Source organism: Dermacentor variabilis, chromosome 5 (genome assembly GCF_050947875.1).
Source record: "Dermacentor variabilis isolate Ectoservices chromosome 5, ASM5094787v1, whole genome shotgun sequence".
Classification (NCBI taxonomy): Eukaryota; Metazoa; Arthropoda; class Arachnida; order Ixodida; family Ixodidae; genus Dermacentor; species Dermacentor variabilis.
Window position 1 is genome coordinate 123,268,163 of NC_134572.1, and position 24,703 is coordinate 123,292,865.

Sequence of the window (24,703 nt, forward strand, 5' to 3'; positions counted from 1 at the left end):
ACATTCATATCAGGACTAGTTCGCGAAGACAGCTTTTATGCTTTAGCAGATTGTCCCTCTGATTCTTTCTTTTCGGAGGGAATACTGTGCTATCCGCATCCTCATGTTGTAGATATGTAGGACGTGCCTGGATTTCAAATGCCTGAACACATCCTGCTCTGGTTTTGTGTCAATAATTTCCTTTTCCTGCGCATATCCCTGCAGTACCCAACCAACTTCCATGGACACTCACTGCAAAACAGCCATCACGTATTCTCTGAGTGATTGTGTTCGAAGGCTTTGTAATAGCTGTAGGTTTTCTCACGGCGATGCTCAACCGACGATATACGATAAACGCATTCTGCTTGTTCTGGGAGAATTTGACGCGTATTTCTTCGTTTTCTTTTCGGCGATTGTCTGTGTTTCCACAGCTGTCAGTCGGTGACGTGACGCGAGGTTATTATAGGTGTCTATAAACTATGTTAATATCTCATATAATATGCCACAATGTCTATCGACACGTTCCGTCGACCTCAGTAGTCGCCTCCTGGGTCGAGAACTTTGGTGTTGCCTAAAATCCACCCGGACATCGCCATTCAAGCGAACAGTTACATGTCTTGCCATTGAACCGCTCAAGTACTGCTATTGGAACCGTCATTGTTGTCTTGAATACTATTTTATTTGTATCGCGTCATACTCATTCTTCTTGTGAAGTTCGTCATTACGGCGCACTGGAACTCGACTGCTTTTCTTTTTTCTTTTTAGTTTCCGAAGTGACCTTTCCTTCAGACTTCTCGCACATAACAAGCGTCCCTAGGTCTAAAATTGCTCAGAGATCGTAGTGTATTCTGCGCTAGCAATTGTCTGGTCAACAAAATAAACGCTGACAGTGAGTGTCCGATTAGCAGTAGACAACCACGAAACGACATAATAACGCCAACGAAAGACCCGTGTCCTCGGAAGCGCACCGCCGAAAGTAGACCCGTGTCATTTCCGGTCCTACCATTCGAAAGAAACCTCGCAACAAGCAGTAAATTGGACAACGGAGAGGCTTCGCTGTCCAAAATGGCTTTGTCCTCTCGCGTATCGTTGATTTATTATCGGCTCATTTTACTTCTAGCAAGGTCGGTGAAGAGATCGAATTGAAACCAGTGAGCCATGAACATAAAGAGTTGAACTAATCGGAAAGCTCGTGTTTTCCTTGGCTACCGCTGTCGTTCCTTCGTTTTTTTTCCTTCGTGTGACTCGTTTACAAAGCAATCCACAGCGCGCAACAATCCACATGGTTTATCGTGATTCACGGACTCGGTCATGTTACTACGCATCCACATCCGTATTACTCTTATGTACATGAACACGATTATAAAGTACTTTCTCAGCATTCTATATCGCGTTCCCTGGTGCGGCAGAAGGCAGGTTAGCCCAAAACACGAGCAATGGGAGATAAAGAGAAGGAGGCTCAGTGTATCAAATATAAAAAATCACATGAGTAAAGTAAGGAAAACAGGATCCCCGCAGCGGACATTAACACGCCATTGATATTCTGCAATGCGATGACATTGATTATTTCGTTTTTTTTTCCAACGGTCATTACCGACATGGGAAATATTACCAAGACTGGTACGCCAAACTTTGTCCCACAGATAGCGTGAGAACTTATCACTGCCGGTGCCATGGTGCTGTATTACTATTCAATTTCTTGTTTCTGTTCTCCGAATGGATACCCGAGCTCAGCAGAGCAATTAAATTCATGCTGCAGCGGCACTATTGTCTTCTGTCGTCCCTACTGTCTGCCTGCCCTCTAGGTCATCAGAGCACAAGTACAATGTAGAACAATACAAGCAAGCTAATCTGGCCCATCACTGTGCTCGTTGTGAGTGTGCTCTGAAATTTTAGCAGTGTTGTGTCGTCAAATAAAGCAAGTGAACCGACGACTAGAGAAATCGTTGAAGCAGATCTGATTGACACGCTTGGTGAGCAATGTGAGCGCACCCCTTATATCTTTCTTCACGAAAAAAAGAGGTGTTACAGCGCAAGGTGTACACGGTTTCTCTTTCTTTGTTTGTGCTGTGTCGACTATAAATGCGCACTCCCTGTGAAATAAATACCAGTAGGAACTCAGCGTTGTGTATGTTTCTTCCAGGTTCGTCCCTTGATTTTTTTCTTGCACGTTGGTATTTGACGACCGTCTCGTAAAGTACATTTCTACAGCGACGCTGTGTATGACCAGGTTCTCGCAAAAATTGTATGCGTCTATCGAGCCATGTAAATCGAGATTTCTCCCTATACATAGACCGATCCCAAAGATGATAGAATAGCAGGCCGACCCATAGTGGAGCTGAAGCAGGCTTTAAGCACTCCGCCAACTTCCAAAAGTAAGTTTAATATCTTAGGTTCAAGTACAACCCGTGTCAGATGTTAAGCTGATAAGAACAGATACTACACTTTGACCTGCGTCCGCCATGTCTACGTTCGCACCACCCTCTCTTTGTCGGCGTTCCAAGCGCTTGCGTATCTCCTTTCTTTTCTTTCCGCTCTCCCGTGGTGGCGGTCCCGTAAGCGTGCTGCCCACCAGGACCGCGAGGCGGAAAGAAACGCGAACAGACGATGTGGCCCCGATCCCGCAAAATTAGAATGTTTCACCGGAGCAACGACCAGGTTACAGAGGTAGTTTGTGGTGAACCAATGTTTTGTGTCCTGCCTTGTGCGTGACTGCTTGTGATTTTCGAGTGACCTCACAACCATTACTGCACTGCGGGACGTCGACCAACGCACGATCGCTTGGGCTACAGTGAAGCAGTGTGTGTCCTCGGAGTGCCGTGAGGCGCGTGTCTGTTCAACATGCCGGAATTGGTTAGGAATAGATGTCGTGGAGCGTTTTGCAGCGATACATGGGTATATATACCCCTCGGTGTCTCATCATCTTTCGGGGCTCAACATCATGGAGGAGTGACTAGATGCGCCTCGCCTTCAATTTATGTGCACACGGCGTTTGACGCATAGCAATGAACAGTTCGCCATTAGGGGCCCATACACATAGCTTCGCTGGTCACCACCTTCACAGAGCGGAATGGCACTGAATTTTTTAAGGTGATTTCTTTAAGGAGGAGGAGGAGGAATAAACTTTATTTGCGCACAGCAGATTTGAGACCTAGGCCTCTACCTAAATGACGGCCTCGAGCCCTTGGGCCCTGGCGGCATCTTCGGCCTGCTGGATTGCCTTGAGTTGGTCTTCCGGTGCACAGCTGAGCAACGCGGTCTCCCACTGCTCTCTGGTCTTAATTATTTTATTCTGTATGGGTGTACGAGGACAAGCCCAAACCATATGTTGTAGGTCCGCCCTTTCTTCACAGAATCTACATCTATCCGTGTAAAGGTCCGGGTAGTAGCGGTGGTAGGCCACCGGGTTCGGATATGTATCTGTTTGTAAGAGGCGCCATGCCGTCGCTTGCCGTCTATTTAACGAGGAGTGTGCCGGGGGGAAATGGGCCCTTCCCAATTTATAGTGTTTGGTGATCGCGTTAAAGCTGGTCATGCGGTCTCTCTCCGTTCCCAGTATTTGTTGCGTGTCACCTGCTCGGCCTGTCAGTTCTCGAGCCAGGTTGTGCGCTATTTCGTTCCCGGGAAGGGAGGAGTGTGCGGGTGCCCATATAATGTGAATGTCGCGATCTTCACGAAAGGTTGAAATTTTTTAACAAGACGAGCTTCTTGGCCCGACGGTATGCTTCTGAAATCGTTTATATGAGTGGCCTCTACATACACATCGTTCCGCAGGGTTATATGACGAGTGCCACTCCATAAATTTGTGTTCGTGACATCTGTAACAGCGAGTATATGCCGTTTTTGTGCTTGACTAGCTGGGTAATATCTGCACGGTATGTCATACAAAAGTCTGGGACGGCTGCCGCATACCCACCCCTAATCTCGGCTCCCCCATCCCGACGTCATAGATCAACTAAAAGAATATAAAGCGCTCGAATACACGACGCCCTCGGGCTGCACCTTATAAGCGGAAGTTCGATAGCGCGCCACAAACTCGTCGAAGGTGAGGCTTACACATCCGTCAGGAGCGCGCTCATAGTCGAGCGTACAGCACAAGCTGCCTTGGTAACATGCAATGCTCTGTGTGATTCGTTTACCACTTGTATTACGTTCCTCTGTCCTCTGTCTTTCTTGCGCTCCTGCCTCAGTAACTCGGGCTGGTTTGCTCCGCGCCTTGAGACCCTCCAATACAAAGAATAAGGAGCAAGTACTCCTGCATTCAACTTTATAAGCTGTTCCCTGCGTTTTTAGCGTTGTGTGCCCGCATTCAAACCATTTCGTTGCACCAGCTAAACAAATGGTGCCAAGAAGACTAGGAGCAGTCGCAAGTCAGGAGTATCAACCTCGTTCTGGATAGAGTTGCGTTCAGGTGGTCGCTCTGCAGCACCTGAATTGGTGCGAAATAAATTTAAACGCCTCCAATCATATTCTTGCAGTAAAGCCTAAATGATCACTGATTCAATTGGGGCGCAGCATGCCCTTACACCCTTAATTATAAACTAAAAGGGCTGGTTACAATAAGAACAGGCTTTAAAATTGGCACATTCTATATTCTGCAGCTCAAGCCTTTTTAGCATGGTCAATAAACTGCAACGCCCGGTCTGTGACTGTACAAGACGGTGCCGTAGTGGCGGACTTTTAAATGTCGACATGCGTACTCATCAGGAGGTCTACGTGGTCACTGCCTGGAACTCCGACCTCAAAGCACTTGCCTCCTTACGCCTATAAACCATGTAGCACGTCCTACTGATCGCCAGCCCATAGTTTCGCCAGATTAAGCCTAAAAAAGTCGCGTTAACTAAATTAAACCAAGATACTCGCTGATGTTGCTGCTTGTAATAAATACGGCCCTAATCCGACCGCACAGCCAATTTACTCTAATTAAGGCATCGCGACATCACAAGGGAACACGTCAGCTGGGTTGCTAATGTCGATTAAGGCACCGCTGCCAGAGCCTTCTTGCTGGAACGTGCGTTCAAGCGGTTGCTGCATCTGTATAAAAAATACTAGAAGGAATTATTATCCACTGGCTTCATACGCTTGTGGCTACCACAAATGTGACCCCACGGTTCCCATTCTTCTCATCGTAGAGAGGAAAATATGGCACTGAAGTATACAAGAGGTGCAAGTGTGGTAGTCCAACCAGCATGAAAATGACAAATAGAACAATAATCTGCGCACACTTAATTCGTCCTTCCACTTTCAGACCGCTTTGTGATTTTGTAAGTTGATCATATTAAACGAAATATTGACACGTGTGCTCGTTCTCGACCGCTTTTCGCAGGCTAACAAATGTTATCGCCCAGCGCAGGATGCACCTGCATGTATCGGAAGTTTCTTGAATGTTATCAATGGTTCTACCCGCTGTCTGTTGTCACTGAACCTTGTGTAATCTGATTGTACACGCGACGCCAATTGAGTAGTACTTTCCCGAAGAGACGCAGGCGCCAGCGATTACTCTGGAACTTTCGACGGCTCGTGTATAAAAGCCAACGCGCTTGGCAGATTTCGACCATCGCCGACTGTGCTCGCCTCTACCGTTGTGTTTTCAGTGTAACTTGCTTTTGTTCCGCCCATGTTCGCCCAATAAAAATTTAGTGAGGCTATTCACAGTTTTACTGCTGCATTTTCTTTTTCGCCGTCACTACTACGTAACAATATCTCGTATTTCTAGTCTTCTGGCACTTGGAAAAAACTTATTCGCTTGAAAAGTTCAAGGCAATAAAAGCAAGTAAAACTAAATAAATAAATACACAAGAGCTGGTCAAGCCGTAAGCACAAAGATTATACAAATGGATGTACTACCCATCATTCCCATCGCAGCTGAGCGATCAAACTCCTAAAGTTCCCTCTAGTAACTTTAGCAGCAAACTCTATGCACTATTTAAATTAGCCAGACCATGATGACCACGCATGTAAGGCCTCATTTTCAGAGGGCGATATCCGCTCCTGTTTGACAAGGTGGGAAGTTCACACACTGAACTACCTCGTAATTGTGCTCTAACATACGAAAGTAAACTTACTTTAACATATTGTGAAGCTATCGTCTCCGCGGCCTTACCCGCTGCATCATCACGTGTGCGCTGTGTTCGTCGGTGTGCCTACGTAAACAAAGAACGACGTGCGACGTGTTTCTGAAGTGAGTGAGTGAAGTAACTTTATTTTGGTCCAGAGAAGACGCAGGGAAGACCCCGCGCCACCCGGCTAGTCCCACGTAGGGACCGCCAAGCCCAGCTTGACGGCCCGATCGCGGGCACTCTGGACGGCCAGGGTTTGGTCGTTGAGTTCGGGGCTGCCCAAGAGCGCAGCCCACCTATCTTCGCTGAAGGAGGAGCCGATGGCTTCACACCCACAACACATGGTCCAATGTTGCCCTTAGTCCACAGGCAGGGCAGTCCGCACTGGGATATCTTTCAGGGTATATGGCATGAAGAACCGCGAGGTTAGGGTATGCACGGGCTTGTAGAAGTCGAAGGGTAACCGCCCGCGCCCTACATAAGGCCGGGTGAGGGAGGGGGAAGACCCGTCGTGACAGATAGTAGTGCGTGGTGATCTCATTAAACGTAAGCAAGGGTTCCCCGCGGGGCTGGGCGACTGCTGAGGCGGCGCGGTCAGTGAGTCCTCGCGCGGCCTCGTGTGCGCCCTCGTTAGGGTTAGAGGGAGAACCCTCAATCGACCCCAAGTGAGCGGGAAACCAAATGAGAGAATGCGGAGAGATACTTTTGGAGCTTTGGAGAATGCGGAGGGCCTGGGGGGAGACCATACCGGTTTGGTAGGCCTTAATGGCTGCCTTGGAATCACTATATATTACCTCTCTGCGACCATCGAGCACAGCCAGCGCGATTGCAACCTGTTCGGCTACCACGGGCCTCGAAGTGCGTACCGTAGCGCAGCAAGTGAGCCTTGAATTGGAGTGTACGATGGAGACAGCGAATGCCTCCTGTTGGACATATGCCGCGGCATCCACGAAGCTTGCCTCAATGCGGTTATTGCGGACATGCTCGAGTAGAGCTGTACCCCTGGCCCGACGTCTGCGGACGTTGTTTGCGGGGTGCATATTGCGGGGAAGGGGCGCGATGTACAGGTGAGACCTGATGTCGCCGGGAATCCGCACGGCGTCGGGGCACTGGTCGACAGGATTGAGGCCCATCTCGCCGAGTAACTTGCGGCCCGTCGGGGTGCCGGATAGCCTGAGCAGCTGTGAGTACTCTTGTGCCTCGATAATTTCTTCGAGCGTGTTGTGGACTCCGAGCTTCAACAGGCTTTCGGTGTGAGTGCTTGCAGGTAAGCCGAGGGCGAGCTTAAAGACCTTTCTGATGAGTGAATTGAGCTTGTTCTTCTCTGCAACATGCCAATTATGCATGGCCGCCGAGTATGAAAGGTGGCAGAGAACAAAAGCATGTATAATGCGGATGAGGTTGTCTTCCTTGATTCCCCGATGCCTGTTGGCGATCCTCCGAAAGAGGCCGAGAGCACTCTCCGTCTTGGCGGTGATCTTTCTGAGTGCGGTTCCATTGGCACCGTTAGACTCGATATACATCCCCAATATTCGGAGTGAGTCGACTCTGGGCACCGGAGACCCGTCACCAGTGAAAAGCCGTATTTCGCTTTCGGACGCCGGTTTCCAATCACGATGGCCGCCGCCTCTGGGTCTTTTCTTGTAGAGAAGTAGCTAAGATTTCGATGGAGAACATCTGAGCCCAGTGGGGCGGAGGAAGCGCTCGGTCGCATCGATGGCGCTCTGCATGGCGGCTTCAACTTGGCCGTCGCTCCCGCCGACGCACCAGATGGTGATGTCATCTGCGTAGATGGTATGGTTGATTCCTTGAATCTTCGTGAGCTCCTTAGAAAGTCCGATCATTGCGATGTTAAATAATGTTGGCGAGATGACTGAGCCCTGAGGCGTGCCGCGTGAACCAAGGGTGATGTCTTGCGAAAGGTATCCTTCGATCTTGAGCTTGGCAGTTCTCTGGCAAAGGAAGGATCGGACGAAGTCGTAGGTCCTCTTCCCGAGTCCGAGGCCGGCGATAGACTGGAGTATGTATTCGTGTGAGATATTGTCGAACGCCTTCTGCAGGTCTAATCCAAGGATGGCTCTGGTATCACCCGTGCTCCGGTCGATGATCTGATGCTTTATCAGCTTCATGGCGTCCTGTGTCGAGAGGCCGGCTCTGAAACCAATCATATTGTGGGTGTACATGTCATTGGCCTCGATGTGCACCTTGAGCCGGTTGAGCCGGGCATGCTCTGCAACCTTACCGACACACGACGTCAGGGAAATAGGTCTTAGATTCTCTATTCCTGGTGCTTTACCGGGTTTGGGGATGAGTACCGTGCAGGCCGCCTTCCACTGTGTGGGGACCTGTCCACTACGCCAGACTTCATTAATCCTCTCAGTGAGGAAGTCGATCGACTCATCATCGAGATTCCTCAGCATCCTATTAGTGACGCCATCTGGACCAGGCGCAGATTTGACGTTTAGTGAGAAGAGGACATCTCGGATCTCGGCCGCGGTAAAGTCCTGGTCCAACTCCGGCACCGCACACCCCGCGTAGTCCGGGAACTGGGTAGGGGCAGAGCTATCCGCGACCGGCAGGTACGTGTCTATGAGCCTGTCGACAATCAACTCGTCCGGGGTAGAGTCCGTATCGAGGTGGATGGCTCGCGCGAGGGATCGTCTCTGGCTGGATCTGGTGCTGCCCTCATCGAGAAAGTGTTTGAGCAGACCCCAGCTCTTGCCTGATCTGAGCTGACCCTCGACGGATTCGCAGAGCTCATCCCATTGTTGCTTACACAGGTTCTTGCAGTGATGTTCAATCTCCCTGTTAACCTCCGAAACCTTCTTGCGGAGCCTCCTGTTATGCTTCTGCCCCTTCCATCTCGTGAGGAGGGCTTGCTTGGCTTCCATTAGGTGCGCCAACCTGCTATCCATCTTGTCGACGTCGAGTTCAGTGACGACCTCCTTGGTTGCCGCCGCGGCGTCATCCCTGATCCCTTTGCACCAACCTTCAAAATCTGTCCCGGCCATCGGTGCGCGCTCGGCTCTAATCTTGCGGAAAACGTCCCAGTCGATCAACTTGAATTTCCTTTTCTTATAGCGGGCAATCGGGAGGGAGACTTCGATGACGTAGTGGTCACTTCCGAGGTCTAGAGCCGTGTTTACCCACTTGACCTCCCCTACGTTCTTGACAAAAGAGAGGTCTGGGGTAGTATCCCGGCATGCGGAGTTACCTCTCCTAGTGGGGAAATCCTTATCGGTGATAAGGGTCAAGTCCACTTCCATCACAGTCTGCCACAGTTCGCGTCCATTGGGCGTGTCATGGGTGTACCCCCACACCCTATGTGGGGCGTTGAAATCCCCGACGACTACAAGGGGGTGCCCACCGGCCAGGCTGACGGCTCCCTTGAGGAGGGAGTTCGCCCTCGCCCTGCGGTAGCTGGGGCTGCAGTATACGTTGAGGATAAAGAGGCTGTTTCTTCTGAGGCCCTCTCTGGGTGGGTTCATGAGGATTTCAGTCATGACGTACTCGATGCCATCACCAACTGCGCCGAGGTCGCGAGAGAGGCAATTGTACCTTTTGTTGACGAGGGTAGCAACTCCCCTACCTCCTGAATGTGAGGATGCTACCAGATAACCTGCGAGTTGGTAGGAGTACTAGTTGCAACTTCCTGAATAGCGATGATTTGGGGCTTAACCGTGAGAGTTCTTAAATATTGCTGCAGAAGCGGCTTCTCATTGGGAAACCCTCCGCAGTTCCATTGCCAGATACTAAAGTTCTCGTCCGCACTATCCATGGCTAGGCTGAGAGGAGGCTTGAACGGCCCTGAGAATCGCGCCCTCCGTCGGTGGTTCCAGTACATGACGTCGTGCTGCGACCTGCGAAGGAGCGGGGCTGGCTTCTCTCCTGGCATCGACCTCCGCTAATTTGCTTATTCGTTCACTGAGTGCACCTAAGCCCATTTTTGGGTGCGCTATAGCTTCCTCGACCTTTGCTTAGCTAGCCTGCATGCTGGCGAAGGCATTCTTGAGTTCTGAGAGCAATTTTATTTTCTCGTCTTCCTCTCTGTTCTCTACCGCTCGACGCTTGGGCGCGCGAGCCGCGTGGGATGTCTCGGACGTATCCATGGCGACCGGGGCCAAAGCGGGTTGCGGCGAGGAGGGTGAAAGCGCGAGCTTCCTAATCTCCGCCATCTCCGCAGCTAGCCTGCGCATTTCTTGTTTAACCTGCGCGTTTTCTTTCCTCAACTGCTCGTTAACTCGTCGCAACTCCTCGAGCTCGTGTGCGTGGTGCGAATCGCGAGGCGGGTCGTCACCTCTTGGACCTTCACGTCCCCCTCGAACCTTGTCGGCCCAGGAGAGCGTGAACTTGCTTCTAAGGGCGGTGGGCGTGCGGGAGCGGGACCTGGTCCGCCTCGACGTGTCGCGCCCCGGCCTGGAGCTGGAGCGAGGCCGAGAACCGGAGCGTCCCCGGGAACAGGCCCGTCCTTTGGACCCACGGCTGGAGCCGGAACGTGCCCTGGAGGTGGAGTGGCCCCTGGATACGGAACGGACTCTCGAGCGGCCCCTGGAACGGGAGCGTCCTCTGTGCTGAGTACCCGGAGTGGACGAAGCCTGGACGAGTTCCGCAGTGTCCGAGCGCCGCTGAGGGGACGGTGACGCGGCATCGGCCATCTTGGCGCGCTCACTGCGACGACGACGCACGATGTATGGGATCTTTGAGCACAGTCCTTATTAGCCGTGAGATGCTGGCCACCACAGAGTTTACACTTGGGGGTACACTGATGCTGCTCATCGGGACTAGGGGCACCACAGCCACGGCAAATAGCGTCACCTGGATTGGGACACACGTCGGCGCGATGACCGAGGCGGCCGCACGTATAGCACACGTCGATTTGCTTGCGGTAGAGTGAGCACTGCATGAGTAGCGGTCCATACCTGACAAAGTTCGGTACACGATGCCCGTCGAACGCGACGATGACCGCGCCGGTTTGAGCTATTCTCTTCGCTGCTAAGGCGAGTGGATTATTGGCGTTGACAATCTTGGCATCGATGACGTCAGGGCCGTCTTCAAGAGGGATGTTGCAGATCACCCCCTTGCACGTGGAGTGCGGGGCCGTCTCATAGGCACTGAGCTCATATACCTTGCCCGAGATGAGCATCTGCCTCATCCGGACGTAGCGGTTCGCATTCTCGCGCTTGGGAGTACTGGCAACCATAATATTTTGCTGTAGATTCGGGCATAAGGTATCTTGGCATAGATCTTCCTGACTGATGCCAGCGGCGGCGAGTATTGCGTCAGCCAACGTAACAACGCCAATCTTAAAGATATTAAGTCCACCTCGCGGCCTGATCACAATCTTGATGTCATCTCGAGGAAGTGAGGGCATTCGTCCCGCTCGTATAACTTTAGATTTTAGCGCAGCACCGCCTGATTTGCCACGGCGCGCTCCCGGCTGGGGCGATGGCGCATTAGTGTCAGCCGTGCGCGTTTTGGCGCTAACTCTTCTGGCCCCCGCAGACTGCCAGCCTTGATCTTGGGTAACCTCTTCCGGGGAGATATCCTCCCCCGCCACTTGATACTCCATCTTGAGTATGAAGCGTACCCCGCCTTCAAAGGGCCAGTACACGCCGGGCAGATGCTTCACGAGGCGAAAAGCTCGGTCTCAAAGCTCGGGCACGGGCAGGAGGCTCGTGGCCGTGGCGCGAGGCGCGTGGCCTCCGGGAGCAAAGCTTGGCAATCCTCCGTAGGCTTAGCTTGGCGGCCGCCGCTTTGCTGCTGTCGAAGCGTGTAAATCTGTGAAAAATGAACTCACGGCGCTGCGGATGGTCTCTCTGAATGCCGCTTTTCGAGCTGCGTCGAATGATGCAGATGTTCTGGCGCTTCCAGGTTGCAGTCCGCAAGAAGTACACGTTGAATCGGGAGCTCATGTGGAACAAGTCCGCTGAGTTGGCCCCCTGGCGGTGAACGTCCTGTTTCTGAAGTGCCGCAGAAACCCCTGTACACTTTCGAATGAGTGAAACCTCGGTGTTTCCTCCATAACTTGCTGCTACTACTACTTTCAGATGAACAAAAGAGCGATTTGTACCACCCGGTTTGGAGTTGCCTCCGGCACATGGCATATCCGGAAGCCGTTCCTCTGAAATCTTGGAAACCGCAGTGACTGGTATGACGACTTCAGCAAGTGGATTGAGCATAACTTTTATTACAGAGCGTTATTACATTTCGTGCACAGTTAGGAGTTTATCTTTATATATACGCTTTTATTTACTACACCTTAAGGTTCGCCACCTCAATATTAAAATAACTTCCCTCGGGGGAGATAATTTCTGGCATAGCAAAAAGAAAGTCATTAATTTGCAAACCCACAACCGTCCCCGCAACACCAACACTGCTGAATTGTGCTAAAAATTCAAATCTTGCGTCTTGAAATGGCATTAACAGAGTTATAAGTCACCTTTTGATGCGCATAACAGCACCCATATGTCTTCCGGGACACATTCTCAAAAACATCCTCCTCCTCTAATTGCAAAGCATATTTTGATGCACAGTTGAACTTAGCGATAACTAGGACATGCCTTGAGAACGTTCAAATTTCTGATGCGGACGTGTGCTACTGTGGTCCCTGTTCTTTCCGAAACATCCTGCTTCCGAACTGCAAAATCGGCACATTAAATTAAAACGTCCTTAAAACGTCTATTGCGCGCTCCAGTTATCAATGATACAAGCTGCACAAACGTAAATGATGCATGCGTTACGACAGGAGCACACCAGCATCGACTACAAAGCGTCAGTGCACTTCCTGAAGACCTGGATCACGTTGCTACTGCTATTGTCGTGTAGAGTGGTAACTAAAGCAATTCACCTCTCTGCAATAACAATAAGCATTTGCAGCATCCAGAGCGTCAATGCTATAACCATGTGTTCCGAAAGTCTGTCTCTCGAGGCAACTTTTCGTCCTCCTAAAATTTTAGATATTGTTAATGTTCACGTTCACAGTTCCAAATCAGCCTATGGATACGAGAGATACCGGCGTACAGAGGAGGCCAAAGAGTAATTTTGACCAACCTGGGGTTTTTTAACATTCATACAAAGGAGGACACAGCAGCCTTTCTGCACTCCTCGTCCACCTTAACGCGGTCGCCACGAGTGAGAATCGCACTAGGGACCTCATGAGCAGAAGAAAAATGCCACAGCCACTGTACCACAACAGCAGATTAGATGTTCCTCGGATCTGTGCTGTTACATGAAAAAAATAGCATAGTGCGGTCCCACGATTCCACGGAACTTTTTTTTTGCTTTAACGGGTCGCTAAACCAACCTTTGGATTCGGTGGAAGAATAGCATAGGCTCCGGTGAACATATCAGCCCAATTTTGCACTCGTGCATACGCTTCGCATTCGCAAGTGGAGCACAAAATTACGTTTTCCTCAAGCAATCTCTTTCCAAACAGAGGCCTTCTCCTCTCCCATTTTGAAGCTGCACGCAACTTGCATATGTCGTCATATGCAACATCACCATAGATGGCAGTTATTAGCCGATAGCTGACATCAACCAAGAAGGATCTTCAAAAGCAGCGGTGAGGGTCTGGGCTACTGCCGCTGTGTCTACACGCTTCTCAAGGACCACTTAGGCAGTTTTGTCGACTAAGTGAATCTAGCGCGGGTCGAGCACTTCTAATACGCCTTGGGTGACGGCCCGGAGTCACATGCTTTCATGGCACTCAATACTACTCGTCCTCTTGGCCAGGAGTTTCCCAAAGGCAGGCAGGGAACTGAGCTAGCATGGTCATACGAAAACCTGGAATGCCAGCTGACAATTCTCCAGTTTCACAACAAGCGATCTGCACTTGAAGCGGAAGGGCAGTCATTGGTACTTGAACACTTGGAACGAGGGTATGGTCAACACATAATAAATCTTCTCTGATGGTTGGGTATGAAGCGGGGAGCAAGCGCAACAGAGTTTGTGATTCCGTTCCTGAAGCCCGTCTTGGGCTCCTTCAGTGTGTCGTCTCGTAAACGGTGTGCGAGAGCACGGCCGTTGAAGCAGGCTTAAGAAAATTAAGTTTTGCCGGGGTCAGCAATTTGTAGTGCTGTCGGACAGTAAGCCCACTCTGCTGTTGTTGCGGCAAGGCTATGTGTTGAAGAAGTACACGCACAGTTCATTACGCCTCCTTAAAAAAAACTGCGCAGCCTCGGGTTTACCACAAATGTTAAATGGCTTCTGTCGCATTTAAGCTTACCAGGAAATGAAGCGGCTGATAGACTTGCTCCAAACGCCTTAGAACTCAGGTCTACAAAAAGGCTCCTATAGATCCCCAGCATAGTCTAAAACAAGCCGTGGCCAGCTATTTTCACTCCCTTATGGTCTTCACCTCATCAGTACTGTGTGGCGAAGGGACTGAGCAGGCCAGATGTCTCCATGCTGCATCGCCTAAGCACGGGGGCAGTGCCTACTCTTACATGTTTATACAAAATCGGAATCACCGCGTCTCCGTAATGTGTGACTCATAAGATTTAAGACGTTGAACCCCACTGATTTGGAATGTCCTAAACTTGTTACAGAGCACAACTTTTTGTTTGACGCACTCTAGCGTCTAGGCTCCCCACAACCACAAGCTGGTTTGAACGACATGACGCTTGCTCGTGGGTTCTGTGCATTCAAGAAGGAGATGCTCCGACTCCTGAATATTTTGAGAGATCTGTAGACTTAGTCAATAATTGTCAACGCTTGGCAGACATATATTTCAGGACGCTCTGTCAGAGGGTGGGTGGCCCTGCGCGGCATGGTGCACGGGATGGGTCACATGCTGTGGGCTTGTGTCCTGTTGCGATTCGGTGTGTGCGTCGCCTTGTTGACCCATTCAGCGCTGTGCTTATGAACAATATTCTCATCATCACCATCATCCGTGCGTTTATCAAGGCGGAAGCCTTAGATGGCTCATGGGTCGAAAATTTGACCGCCCGGAAAAGTCGATGGCACCAAGAATCAACGGCACGAAAATTGGGGTCAAGCCTCGACCTTTGGTAGGCCTCCAACCCACGAACATTGGTAGGAATGGAATCCACGACCCTTGGTGTTAATTAAGGTGAAGGTAATCAAGGTACAGTTAAATAACACAGAGTTAATTAAGGCACTCGAACCAATGACCTTCGGTGGGAGTCGAATCCTCGACCTTTTGTGGCGGTCGAACCCACTACCTTCGTGGTTATTAAAGGCAAAATTAATCAAGGGGCAGTTACATAAGGTATAATTAATTAAGACACTCGAACCCACTGCCTTTGGTGGAAGAAGAGAAGTAATAGGAAGTAAGAACGCATCCGTATGCGAATGTCAAGTGATTTAATGAATGTCTCGTAAGCGCTAAGGCTTTCGCCTTCATCCTCTTTAGAATGTGCTAAAGAAAGTGACTGTCAACCTTTTACCTACTCTTACTGCGTGTAATAATTGGCACAGTTTATAAACACACTGAAGCAACTGAATATGTGCGCTTCAAATTTCGATGTATTACGCCCTTTCGCGTGAAGTCGAATATCGCCTACTCACGCTCGGCCACGCCCGCCCTCGTAGTAATGAAGCTTTGGTCACGCTGCTTATCGGTGTCGTATGCGCAGGGTACCGCAACTTTCGATTAGTTTTGAACAACTAGCTTTGGACAACAAGAAGCTTAACTACAGACCGCACGCACGCTACGTCTGCCGCGCCTCGCGAGGAATGACGGTAATGAACGGTAACCGAAAGGGACGCGTGCCAGCACGCGCTCACTGCCGGTCGCTCTTGGCTAGGCGTGCTTTGTATTGAGCTATTCTTAGCGCTTCAAAATGCGCAATATAAACTTGCCTGCTATCCGCGCAGGACAAAGCCAGAGTCCGCACCACGTAACACGGCCAAACTGGAGCCCACCAGCGCGAGTACGCTCTGCGGACCTACCGAACACTACAGTTTCGCGTAGCTGCTGCATCTGCTGCGTAGTGTCAACACCACGGCCTGCGCGGGGTGCCGGGACTACCCTTTCGCCGTAACACCGTTGGCGGGGACACTCTTTCAGAAACAAGGATGCTGGGGGGGATTAGAAGTGTAAATATTGCACGCACAGTATCGGCGCTCATACTAGGACTCTTATAAAAATTATTTTGATAATATACTTCTGGAAAGCACCATACTAGTTCTGAGGCGTTCTTTAGGCTTCTGAAAAATGTGGTTCAGGGCCCCTTTAAGATACATATGGAATATCTCGAATAATTTGCAACTTTCTACGATCATCTGTAAGTGTTGTAAGTGGCTTAAAGTCTCAAGGTCCACGTCCTGCCAAACAGCACTAAAGAGGCGATCATTAGTTGTGTGTCTAAATGGCGCAATTAAAATAAATGGCTGCAACGTAAACCTCGGTATTCGCCAGGTACATTAAGGTTCGAACGGCATTTGTCTTCCTTTCCGCTTCGGTTATACGCGGCAGTCACCCACTAGGCGCGACTCCGCGGCTACACGATCCTAAAAAAGCAAAATCGACGAGAGCGATGTTGCACGGAACTAGGCGAGACGGGTATCGCCGTCATAACGCGGCCCAGACCAGTAGTCACCACTGGGCCGTGACGATTATCTGGACACGCCGCTTGCAATGCACTCACTTCTTAGCTCGTTCATATCGGCCAAGAGAGAGCGGGCGCCACTCTTTAATTGGAAACGCTATAGGCACTGCAGTGGTGGGATGAAGGAGGCGGCACATAAAATATACGACAAGGAGCGAGGCATTGCTCCCACGGGGCACATTTATTTCCGAGCCGCTTGAGCGTTCCGCGCCCCGAACCTTCGTTCATTTTCTCCGGCTACCCCCACCCCCTTTCGGTGGCGCGGGGGGGGGGGGGGGGGAGGACGTGTGTGTGGTGTGTGTGTGTTTTTTAGCACACTTTATTTTTCCCTTCCTGAGCTTCCGGAACGACTGCCTTCTATTCGCTTTACTTTACTCCGTCACGGGAGGAGCCGCTCGTTCTTTTTTATGCTCTTTCCTATTTTTCACTCTGCCACTCATGCGGCCTTCGTCTCTCCTCCGACCCCAAGGCGCTTCGCAGCTGCCAACAGTGTTCGTTTTACTTCAGGATCAAAATGCGGGAATTCTCAATATAGGGCATCCAATGAGGACCGTGGTCGCCTGTGTTTTAATTAGGAAACAGGAATTCAGCGCCACTGCAAGGAACTGCCTTTGTTCCTTTTTTTCGTTGATCTTAGGCACCGTTTTGTTCTTCTCATTCCGGCATGACTCTTAACTAGCGCTGTCAGCGTCTTGGGCTGTCTCCTCCTTCTCTTCCTCTTACCATTCACTTCCTTCGACCTTTTCCTCCGCCATTTTCGCGCCCACATTCTTCGGTTCTCTCCCTGGCACGCCTCCTTGAGCATGACTTGGGGACGTTCGGTACGCCTGCATGCTCTTTCCGCTGTCATCGGAGCCGCAGAGAATTTTGTGCTGCTCTTTTTTTTTCTAGTAACGTTGTATCCTGTATTTCTAAGCTCTCGTTAAAATTTCTGCTTCCCCCGCGAGGCATAGCTGCCTTAAACACCATCCCATTTATTATGAGTGTAACCCGAGGAATCGAAATGTACGTTGACAACGTGCGCCAACAAAAAAACAAGTATGCGAAGAAGACCGTATACAAATGGGGCACGTTCCCTCCAGTTGTTCTGAATAGAAGTTAAGAGCGGTAATTTTCGGCTGACGGTGGAGGAATCCGGTGAGTGAGGATGTTTGCGGTGCCTTGTTGCTAATAGGACGTCGTTAGTCGCTATTAGCCCTCGGGCTCTGCACTCGACCAATTCAAAGTATATAAAAGAGTTTCATTCAGTTTAAAACAAAGAATTCATGCAGCTGTCTCAGCGGTGCATTATATTACCGTAAGAATATTACCACTTTCTGCCTAATCTTGTAAAATGAAACAATATATCGTTATAAATTAACCTGTGATGGGTTTTATTCATTTGTAATACGCCCACCTAACTTCATCCTTCTTTATTATCTTCAGGTAGTAGAAGGCATCAAAGAGAAGAACTTTAATGGAAGCAACATCGGTAAGTGTGGGCCCCAGATCTTCAGTCCAACACGCATAAGCAGTGCTGGTAAAAAAAATATCTTTTGCCCGTTTGTATAGAAATTCGAAATACAAAACATGGCGTAAGATGTAACATGTGAAATCAATTCTAGCACCTTGTGTTTATCTTTGCAAACTCGTCATCATTTTGCGGATAAGGCTTTAGACAAATTGCGTAGGCGCGAGCATCACGTGACGATTTCGAACCCTACAAGAAAAAAAGTACGCAGGAATGGCGCATGGGAAATGGGCACTCACCACGTGATAGGAAAGCGGAAATTGCGAGCCACCGAACGTCAGGATAGTATGGGAGAGACTAGAGAAGATGGCGGGTGGCGAGGGCCGTTCGTGACGAGGGTATCACTAAAAGCTACCACGAACCAAACATTGTCTTAAAAGGTCAGACAGTAGTATAAGAATACTAGGTGCTTTGACCACGTGCTTCGAGAGGAGGCCGTTGAGGAGAAACGTGTCGCACTAATGGTTGTATTTCGTGTTTGCACCACTGCAAGGCAGCACACGCAAGAAGGCCGGGAACGCAGGAAATTAGAGCGTGTAAATTAATACAGCTGTACGTAAAGCGCATTGAAAGGTTTTGAACTACTTTATTCACTCTTCACGTCCTTTACTGTACTCATTCAAGTCCCTCAGGTGCCGTAAGAGACAATAAGAACACCCACGGTGAGGTCGCGTCGCTTGCTCTAGAAGACGGCGTGTGATAACGCCTGGAAGCGGTCGCTGACAAGCGGCGCGGGCAGACGACAACCTTTTAGTTTCTCAACTATCGCTTCTATATTGAGCAATCTGTCATCATCCCTTTGTTTAATAGCTTTAACAACGGGCCTAATCTATGTAAGCCATGGACATGGACGAATGGGCCGAATTGAAAGGGCGGGAAGAAGGTACGTTCGCATGTCGAGCTGAGACGGCCTGATATCGATTGTGGGCAAGAAGTGTTTCGCGTCAAACTGCAACAGTAGCATGGCATGTGCCAATTCAGGTTTTCGATGCCGAGTGAGATGAGCCCCCTGCAAGCTTGGCAAGATGTCATAGACCGTGAAGACCGAGTCCTGCAACCAGAAGACTTGGAGTGCGAGAAGCATTTCGACCCGACCTACGTGATATGGACATGGACGGTAGAGAAAAATGAATTTGCTCTAGTCAGCCTGTCTAGAAGAGCTCAATCTAAAACGTTGGCTAAGCCTGTGCAAAAACCAGCTGTGAGAATGACCACACGGGGTACGTGTCTTCTGAAAATCGAATGGCATACATTTTTACTTACAAATTGCATTCATCTCTAGTTTTTTTTTTTTTTGTTCATGCATCTTCAATAAAAACCAAGCGACACAAACAGTGCCTTCGGTCATGAAGAGGGGGTTTGAAACCGACCGCGGCGGCCGCATACCAGATAGGCGTAAAATACAAGAACACTCGTGTACATAATTTGAATGTACGTCAAAGAGCCCCAGATGTTCGAACTTAATCCTCAATTCCCACCGCCCGTTCAGCGACCACCATAAACATATCGCAGTTTCGGCACGTTATACACCAGGATTCACTTTTTCTCATGTAGATGAATTTATTGAAGGCTACACAGGCTGATTCCATGGAACAACATATTTAGGAGGGAAGGCGGCACGGTTTTCAAAAAGTAAGCTGTCTCTCAATTCGTGATGTCAAGCATATAAAGCTTCATAACGAAACCTTTATGTGAAATGCGCTATACGTAATTTCATTTCGATGACAAGTAACAGGCAAATATATGAAAGTTGGAATCAGCTAGCGCAAGACAGGGGTAACTGATGATGGCTGGGAGAGGCCTTCGTCCTGTAGTGGACATAAAAATAGGATTATTATTATTATTATTATTATTATTATTATTATTATTATTATTATTATTATTATTATTATTGTTATTATTATTATTATTATTATTATTATTATTATTATTATTGTTGTTGTTGTTGTTGTTGTTGTTGTTGTTGTTGTTGTTGTTGTTGTTGTTGTTGTTGTTGTTGTTGTTGTTGTTGTTGTTGTTGTTGTTGTTGTTGTTGTTGTTGTTGTTGTTGTTGTTGTTGTTGTTGTTGTTGTTGTTGTTGTTGTTGTTGTTATGTAAAAGTTACTCTATTAAAGCGAGAGCGCACGGTGTAGTGACGAGTTAGGGATTTTTTGTTCAAACTGAACTAGCAAAATAAAATAAATTATTAGCGGGTTCAGCGAAAGACGCCAATTGGGAGCGCCCCACTGCAAGAAATAATATACGCTTTTGTTTAAAGCGTTCAGCAATGCGCCGCCGTAATTAAAAATCACCTTTTAAGAATTTGTGGGAAAGAGCAACTTATTTGCCGTTAAAAACAAGTTAAACGCGCTTCTCAGCTTCGCACAAGGAATATGTCAGCCGCGGTGTTCCAAATGATGATGATTACTATTAACTGGCATTCTTTCAAAACTGGTCGGCGACAAATAATCCCCTAGCCGACTTGAACTGATCAAGATTACATAACACCATCACGCAATGAAGCCAAGGAAAACACAGTGATACTTAGCTGTGGTTGAAATTGAAATGCCGAAAATATTGAACAAAGAAGGAAATGACAGTGGACCGAAATATAACTTGTCGCCAGTGGGGACAAAACCAAGAACGTTCGCATTACGCGGGTGGTGAACCACCACTTGTGCTACAGCCATGGCCGTCAATCTGGCCACTAGCTTGGGTATTTATGAGCACTAGATCTATCCCCGAGAGTGTTAGCCAGCGCCTCTGACGATTACTCACTCGCCACTACGAAGACTGTGGGTTCGGTCCCCACCGGCGACAAGTTATCTTTTCGTCCATTTTCATTTACCCTTTTCATTAATTTCTGCATGTCACTTCCAACCGCAGTTTTTGACCCCTACGTTTTCCTTGGTTTGGTGGACTGCTGCCATTATGCCGACATGAACAAAACGCGAGCCCCCATGTTTTCCTTCTTTTCCTTTATTAATAGCGAGGGTCTCAAATCTGGCAACTTCTATGCCAATTGGTAGTATATGGGGGTTTATTAGCAACGTGTCCGCTCTCCTAAGTTCACGAGTTACGTGAAGCCACTGGGCTAAACAAGGGTGTTCCACATCCGTCCGCCATGATTTTGAGTGGCGCTGGCTAACACTCACAGGGCTTCACCTAGCATTCATAGGCACAGAGTTTCTCACTATATTACCTAGAGGGAAATCTGGTGCTGCTGCTCTGTGGTATACATGGGAATGCCGGTATATTGTGACTTGGTGTGGGCATCGTTCTCGGAGAGCCAGGTAAGCACCGTTCCGTCTGTCACAATGACTCATTTTCTACTAAAACTGCACATGAAAAGCTGTTTCAGCTTTATTATTAGACAAAAACATGTTTTGCTTAACAATGAGAACTTGTTATTGCATGTACAATTATACGATACGTAAAAAGAATCAGCGGGCAGCTAAAGTTGGAGGACAGACGACAAGATTTGCTCTGGCTTTGAAACAGTTTGTCGTCTTTTCTTGTTTTTCTTCGCTTCGTCATGCATTGTAGGTGAGTAAAGATGCAATTTGCGTGAATGGAAACATTTTCTGAAGCTTTTACTTTAAGGACGCGTTATATGTGTAGCCATATCCACGTTTTAGACGAAGCCTCTTACAGCACCAGCCAACACAAGCCCCGCAGACACATATACCGTCATTCCCATGACGGCACCGCGCCCCTTAAGAAAATCCCATAGACGGTGGCACCAAAATTTACGCTAGATGTTATAGTGAGAAACTCCATGCCCATAAGTAACCAGGTTAGGGGCCAGATTCAGACCGTCGCTGTAGCACAACTGGTAATGCATCGCAGGCGCAATACGAAGGTTGTGGGTACCGTCCCCATCGGTGACAAGTTATCCTTCGTCCACTTTCATGTCCAGTTTTCTTCATTATTTTAAGCATTTAAATTTCAACCATAGCTAATTACCCCATGCATTTCCGGTTGCTTCTTTTCTTTTTTTGCATGCTGACTTTTATATGGTCGTGACTAACAAAAAATGGCTACTCCATTGGCCATTTCCGTGCTGCTATTACGTTGAGTGTATTATAGCAGTCGAGGCAGTGGGGCTCCAGAAAGAGCTGTGCCATTCTTAAATTTTCTTCTGTGCTCAAACGTATCAGCTACACAGGCAAAATATTAAAGAAAGTCAGCCATATGGCTGCGACGTGACGTCTGCGAACGAACTTCGCGTCTGCTCTTGTCGCGGAAGTGAAACGTTTCTAGGTTTAGAATACGCGCGCATTCTCATCCTATAAGCATCGACGAGGCTTTTGTTGGGATGCTGAATCCGCAGCTCGGCAAGCGTACGCATAAGTTGCTATATAAGCTGCGATATCGTTGTTACAAATTAGAAGAGAAAGCGGACGAGGGCACCGGGTGCGTACATCACAACCTGAAATTGTCTTTTTATTTCTTGTGTAACCTAATTTTACTGCAATATTTACATATATTTTAGCATTAATATCTTTAACAGCTGACGCTTCATTTCGCACATACAAGTTAGTTATTCAATTTCGCCTCACATTCGGCATAAAGAATGACCATGATCTTTTCACTTCTGGCCGATCCCCCAGAGTGGGTTGCGCCAAACAAGAACAAGGCTTTGATTAGAATAAAACTAGCGATCACCTCCATGGTCGGCGAACGGACTTCGCGTCTGCTCCTGTCCCATCCGCTACATCTGGTGCCGCGGAAACCCGCGATCTACGTGCCATCTCGGACCGCTGACGGCAGAGGACATGGCACGTTCGACTAAATTGCCGCCTGACAACGAGGAGCCGTTGGTCAGCCTAAATGAGACGCCCAAGCTCGCCCTCCTCGAAACCATTCGCGTCATTGTGGAGGCGGCGAAGCTCCTGCCCTTCGTGGCAGCGGCCCCGTCAGAGCTTCTAAGAGCCAAGTACGCGCTCTCACACCAATAGGTAGTTCGGAATCACGTCGACGGGCAAGTGCTAGACCGCATCATTGATTACTACGACCTAGGCGAAAATAAAACTTTAGTGAAGCGTTCAAATTTTACGAGCAGGGGAGCCATACTGTCGCTTTAATTCGACACGAGGCCAGAGTGCACAAGCCCCCAATAAAAGGAATTATCAAGAAAGGCAGCTTCTGTGCCGACCCTGTCACTAGAGCACCAGCCGTGGTTGCTCAGTGGCTATGGTGTTAGGCTACTCAGCATAAGGTCACGGGATCGAATCCCGGCCACGGCAGCCGCATTTCGTTGGGGGCGAAGTGCGAAAACACCCGTGTACTTAGATTTAGGTGCCCGTTAAAGAACCCCAGGTGGTCGAAATTCCCGCAGTCCTCCACTACGGCGTGCCTCATAATCAGAAAGTGGTGTTGGCTCATGAAATTCCATAATCTAACTTTTTTTGTCACTACAGCACACACAAGCTATGAAGCAGCTTGAATCCCGTGTTTATGGCAGTGGCCGCAGAGACATAACAGCGCGCCTACGGCAACATTGACGTGCCGCTGCCGCAAAGAAGCAAACCTACATCTCGCGTCAGCTTTATCAGTGGCAGACTTGGCTATTGCAGAGATGCCCTGCGACCTACAGGAAAGAGCCTCTGTAGTCGGGCCATACTTTTCGAGTCTGCCGCTGTGTAAACAGACTTGGCCGAGAGAGCAGTGCGTCCAGTGCCAGCCGACAGCCACGGCATGGTGCCGCTTGCGCTTCCAACTCCTCTCCCCGCCCCCACCCACACACACACACACACTCTGCGGTCCCCAGGAAATCTAAAGCACTGCAGCACCAACTACAGCAAACGGAGCTCCTAAAAGCGAGGCCATAAACGCTCAAGCAGCACCAGCAGATGGCACTATTCCTAAAGATTCTGAATGTGAATGTACTAACATCGGAGCAGCGCTCTGAGGTGATGCGCTTCGGAAGCACGTTAAGAGCCAACAGTAACAATGAACACAACCAGCAAGACTCAAACTGCTCGCTCCCTGTCACACAAACAGTCGCAAGTTGACAACTCGAAATAGGCAGTCAAACGGGCCAGACGTAACAATCGGAATCGACACTCGATGGTCGCAACACTCGAAAGGCTTATGCCTGCACGCATCTGGATTGCGAACACGCCATCCCCAAAGCAAACCAAATTTCCGCGCAAATCAATACACCGACGAGAAGAACTAAAGCAACGCGGAGCATAGCAATCACTGCCTGCAGGGTACCACTTCCGGCGTTGTAAGAAGCTTCAAAGAAAGATCTAACCACACCAAAACGTGAAAATAAAAATATAGCAGCAGAAAGCAGTTGCGCTCCTGACCAAGACAACGTTACGACAGAAAGGAAGACCTTTCGGCCGCTTCTACAACGCTATTCAGGAATAGCCATCTCATAAATACAGGTTGTGAACGCCGTGTTTGCACAAGACCGTTAGAATGAATCTGCACACACACTGGAAGAACCGCTGGAATAGAAAGCCTTACGCACATCTGGGCTTAACCTTAGGCACCGACACAGGAACTGCATCAACGACTTCGGAGTGTCTCTCCCACGCGTCTTCACGTACGCTGATGTGCAGTTTGATGCAACCGCAAACAAGAGCGACGCG

The 24,703-nt window shown here is 49.1% G+C and overlaps 1 pseudogene; it reads right to left on the bottom strand.

The window, feature by feature from the left end:
* Nucleotides 1-2,263: 2,263 nt before the first annotated feature.
* On the bottom strand, nt 2,264-2,443 carry LOC142583826 (U2 spliceosomal RNA; annotated as a pseudogene).
* Between the last annotated feature and the right edge of the window lie 22,260 nt (nt 2,444-24,703).